The sequence below is a fragment of the Tribolium castaneum genome, unplaced genomic scaffold, assembly GCF_031307605.1.
Source record: "Tribolium castaneum strain GA2 unplaced genomic scaffold, icTriCast1.1 ptg000022l, whole genome shotgun sequence".
NCBI lineage: Eukaryota > Metazoa > Arthropoda > Insecta > Coleoptera > Tenebrionidae > Tribolium > Tribolium castaneum.
In genome coordinates this window covers 2,487,501-2,493,531 of record NW_026986634.1, presented here as the reverse complement: position 1 = coordinate 2,493,531, position 6,031 = coordinate 2,487,501, and positions in this window count along the sequence as shown.

The following is a 6,031-nucleotide window of genomic DNA, read 5'->3' as shown; positions in this document are numbered from 1 at the left end:
GATATAAGCAAAAAACCAATAAGAAAACTGTGACTGTTACTGAACAAAAATGTAATTCAGTTTTCAATGTTTGAGACGAAGACAAAACTGCAGTATTTAAAAACGACTCTGAAGACTTCAGTGACTTTTATGTCACTTCCTTTTTCTTCTAATAAAGTATTGGACCCAATAAATTAAGTGTATTTTAAATCACAAGACTATGACAACTAAAGACAACTCTGAAACCTTTAGTGACTTTTATGTCTTTTCCTTTTTTCTCTACTAAAGTGTTAGACACAGTTAAATTAGTTTAATTTCAGTTTTTCAAACATTTTATTTTAAAGCAAATTTTTGTTAAATATTATTTATATCCAACTCTATAACTCGCTTATGGTTGGTCCTACAAGAAAAATGCAAATAACTATTTTGTAGAATATTTTATCAGCATTAATTTTGAAAGAAAGACAAAAATTCATAGGAGTAACTGTTTTCGAGATATAAGCAAGAAACCAAAAAACTGTTACCTTAATAAAGCGCTTGCATATAAGCAGATTTAGTACTATTAGTATTATTATTATTAATGTTATTGTTATTAATATGACGACTAAAAACGATTCTGAAGACTTTGGTGACTTTTATGTCTTTTTCTTTTTTCTCTACTAAAGTGTTAGACACAATTAATTTAGTTTAATTTCAGTATTTCAAACATTTTATTTTTAAGCAAGTTTTTGTTAAATATTATTTATATCCAACTTTATAACTCGCTTATGGTTGGTCCTACAAGAAAAATGCAAATAACTATTTTGTAGGAAATGTTATCAGCTTTAATTTTGAAAAAAAGATAAAAATTGATAGGAGTAACTGTTTTCGAGATATAAGCAAAAAACCAAAGTAAAAACTGTTACCGTTTCAGAACAAAAATGTAATTCAGTTTTCAATGTTTGAGACGAAGACGAAAATGCAGCATTTAAAATCGACTCTGAAGACTTCAGTGACTTATATGTCACCCCCTTTTTTTTTAATAAAATATTGGACCTAATAAATTAAGTGTATTTTAAATCACAAGACATTTTCTGTTAAAGCACTTCTTTTTTAAATATTAATTATTTTCGATCTTATATCTCGCTTATGGTTAGTCCTACATAAAAAATGCAAATAACTATTTTGTAGGAAATTTTATCAGCTTGAATTTTAGTAAAAAGATAAAAATTGATAGGAGTAACTGTTTTCGAGATATGAGCAAGAAACCAAAACACTGTTACCTTAATTAAGCGTTTGCATATAAGCAAATTTAGTACTATTAGTATTATTATTATTAATGTTATTGTTATTAATATGACGATTAAAGACAACTTTGAAATCTTTAGTGACTTTTATGTCTTCTTCTTTTTCCTCTACTAAAGTGTTAGACACAATTAAATTAGTTTAATTTCAGTTTTTCAAACATTTTATTTTAAAACAAATTTTTGTTAAATATTATTTATATCCAACTCTATAACTCGCTTATGGTTGGTCCTACAAAAAAAATGCAAATAATTATTTTGTAGGAAATTTTATCAGCTTTAATTTTGATAGAAAGATAAAAATTGATAGGAGTAACTGTTTTCGAGATATAAGCAAAAAACCAATAAGAAAACTGTGACTGTTACTGAACAAAAATGTAATTCAGTTTTCAATGTTTGAGACGAAGACGAAACTGCAGCATTTAAAAACGACTCTGAAGACTTCAGTGACTTTTATGTCACTTCCTTTTTCTTCTAATAAAGTATTGGACCCAATAAATTAAGTGTATTTTAAATCACAAGACTATGACAACTAAAGACAACTCTGAAACCTTTAGTGACTTTTATGTCTTTTCCTTTTTTCTCTACTAAAGTGTTAGACACAGTTAAATTAGTTTAATTTCGGTTTTTCAAACATTTTATTTTAAAGCAAATTTTTGTTAAATATTATTTATATCCAACTCTATAACTCGCTTATGGTTGGTCCTACAAGAAAAATGCAAATAACCATTTTGTAGAATATTTTATCAGCTTTAATTTTGAAAGAAAGACAAAAATTCATAGGAGTAACTGTTTTCGAGATATAAGCAAGAAACCAAAACACTGTTACCTTAATTAAGCGTTTGCATATAAGCAAATTTAGTACTATTAGTATTATTATTATTAATGTTATTGTTATTAATATGACAACTAAAGACAACTCTGAAACCTTTAGTGACTTTTATGTCTTTTTCTTTTTCCTCTACTAAAGTGTTAGACTCAATTAATTTAGTTTAATTTCGGTTTTTCAAACATTTTATTTTAAAGCAAATTTTTGTTAAATATTATTTATATCCAACTCTATAACTCGCTTATGGTTGGTCCTACAAAAAAATGCAAATAACTATTTTGTAGGAAATTTTATCAGCTTTAATTTTGAAAAAAAGATAAAAATTGATAGGAGTAACTGTTTTCGAGATATAAGCAAGAAACCAAAAAAATGTTACGTTAATTAAGCGTTTGCATATAAGCAAATTTAGTACTATTAGTATTATTATTATTAATGTTATTGTTATTAATATGACGACTAAAGACGACTCTAAAACATTTAGTGACTTTTATGTCTTCTCCTTTTTCCTCTACTAAAGTGTTAGACACAATTAATTTAGTTTAATTCCGGTTTTTCAAGCATTTTATTTTAAAGCAAATTTTTGTTAAATATTATTTATATCCAACTCTATAACTCGTTTATGCTTGGTCCTACAAGAAAAATGTAAATAACTATTTTGTTGGAAATTTTATCAGCTTTAATTTTGAAAGAAAGATAAAATTTGATAGGAGTAACTGTTTTCGAGATATAAGCAAAAAACCAATAAGAAAACTGTAACTGTTACTGAGCAAAAATGTAATTCAGTTTTCAATGTTTGAGACGAAGTCAAAAATGCAGCATTTAAAAACGACTCTGAAGACTTCAGTGACTTTTATGTCACCTCCTTTTTCTTCTAATAAAGTATTGGACCCAACAAATTAAGTGTATTTTAAATCACAAGACATTTTCTGTTAAAACACTTTTTTTTAATTAATAATTATTTTCAAACTTATATCTCGCTTATGGTTAGTTCTACATAAAAAATGCAAATAACTAATTTGTAGGAAATTTTATCACCTTTAATTTTAGTGAAAAAGTAAAAATTGATAGGAGTAACTGTTTTCGAGATATAGGCAAAAAACAAAAAAACTGTTACCTTAATTAAGCGCTTGCATATAAGCAAATTTAGTACTACTAGTATTGTTATTATAAATGTTATTGTTATTAATATGACGACTAAAGACAACTTTAAGACTTTAGTGACTTTTATGTCTCTCCTTTTTCCTCTACTAAAGTGTTAGACACAATTAATTTAGTTTAATTTCGGTTTTTCAAACATTTTATTTTAAAGCAAATTTTTGTTAAATATTAAAAACTATAAAATGGCTTAGATTGCCTAAAAACACAGATCACACATAATCTTTTGCATAAAAATGAGAAAACGCTACTGTAACACACAAAATAAGCTCCATTTTTCCTTTTTAAAAGTATTATTATTATTATTACTTTTGTTACTATTACTATTATTATTATTATTATTATTATTATTATTATTGTTATTATTATTATTATTATTATTATTATTATTATTATTATTATTATTATTATTATTATTATTATTAAAAACTTATATTAAACAGACAGAAAACGTCGTATTCTGACACAACTTAAAACACAGATCACACATGATCTTTTGCATAGAAATGAGAAAACGCTCATATAACACAAAATAAGCATCATTTTTGCTTAGAAAAACTAAGCTTTAATTTAGAAAGAAATTTATTATTATAAGTATTATTATCATTATTATTATTATTATTATTATTATTATTATTATTATTGTTTCTTTTATTACTATTATTATTATTATTATTATTATTATTATTATTATTATTATTATTAACTTTTGTATAGTAAATGTTTTTATACCAGTTTTAAAATGAGTTATTAATTTTATTCAATTTCTTGCCTAAAAACACAGATCACAGATGATCTCTTGCATAGAAATGAGAAAACGCTCATATAACACACAAAATAAGCATCATTTTTGCTTAGAAAAACTAAGCTTTAATTTAGAAAGAAATTCATTATTATAAGTATTATTATCATTATTATTATTATTATTATTATTATTTCTTTTATTACTATTATTATTATAATTATTATTATTATTATTATTATTATTATTATTATTATTATTACTATTATTATTATTATTATTATTATTACTATTATTATTATTATTATTATTATTATTATTATTATTATTATTATTATTAACTTTTGTATAGTAAATGTTTTTATACCAGTTTTAAAATGAGTTATTAATTTTAGACAATTTCTTGCCTAAAAATACAGATCACAGATGATTTCTTGCATAGAAATGATTTTATTTTAAAGCAAATTTTTGTTTAATATTATTTATATCCAACTCTATAACTTGCTTATGCTTGGTCCTACAAGAAAAATGTAAATAACTATTTTGGTGTTTTTGAGATATAAGCAAAAAACCAAAGTGAAAACTGTTACAGTTACTTAACAAAAATGTAATTCAGTTTTCAATGTTTGAGACGAAGACGAAAATGCAGCATTTAAAAACGACTCTGAAGACTTCAGTGACTTTTATGTCACCTCCTTTTTCTTCTAATAAAGTATTGGACCCAATAAATTAAGTGTATTTTAAATCACAAGACATTTTCTGTTGAAGCAATTTTTTTTTAAATATTAATTATTTTCAAACTTATATCTCGCTTATGGTTAGTCCTACATGAAAAATGCAAATTACTATTTTGTACAAAATTTTATCAGCTTGCTTTAATTTTAGTAAAAATTTAAAAATTGATAGGAGTAACTGTTTTCGAGATATAAGCAAGAAACCAAAAAACTGTTACCTTAATTAAGCGCTTGCATATAAGCAAATTTAGTAATATTAGTATTATTATTATTAATGTTATTGTTATTAATATGACGACTAAAAACGACTCTCAAGACTTTGGTGACTTTTATGTCTTCTCCTTTTACCTCTACTAAAGTGTTAGTCTTAGTTTAGTTTAATTTCGGTTTTTCAAACATTTTATTTTAAAGCAAATTTTTGTTAAAGATTATTTATATCCAACTCTATAACTCGCTTATGGTTGGTCCTACAAAAAAATGCAAATAACTATTTTGTAGGAAATTTTATCAGCTTTAATTTTGAAAAAAAGATAAAAATTGATAGGAGTAACTGTTTTCGAGATATAAGCAAGAAACCAAAAAACTGTTACCTTAATTAAGCGTTTGCATATAAGCAAATTTAGTACTATTAATATTATTATTATTAATGTTATTGTTATTAATATGACGACTAAAGACGACTCTGAAACATTTAGTGACTTTTATGTCTTCTCCTTTTTCCTCTACTAAAGTGTTAGACACAATTAATTTAGTTTAATTCCGGTTTTTCAAGCATTTTATTTTAAAGCAAATTTTTGTTAAATATTATTTATATCCAACTCTATAACTCGTTTATTCTTGGTCCTACAAGAAAAATGTAAATAACTATTTTGTTGGAAATTTTATCAGCTTTAATTTTGAAAAAAAGATAAAATTTGATAGGAGTAACTGTTTTCGAGATATAAGCAAAAAACCAATAAGAAAACTGTAACTGTTACTGAACAAAAATGTAATTCAGTTTTCAATGTTTGAGACGAAGACAAAAATGCAGCATTTAAAAACGACTCTGAAGACTTCAGTGACTTTTATGTTACCTCCTTTTTCTTCTAATAAAGTATTGGACCCAATAAATTAAGTGTATTTTAAATCACAAGACATTTTCTGTTAAAACACTTTTTTTTAATTATTAATTATTTTCAAACTTATATCTCGCTTATGGTTAATTCTACATGAAAAATGCAAATAACTATTTTGTAGGAAATTTTATCACCTTTAATTTTGGTAAAAAAGTAAAAATTGTTAGAAGTAACTGTTTTCGAGATATAAGCAA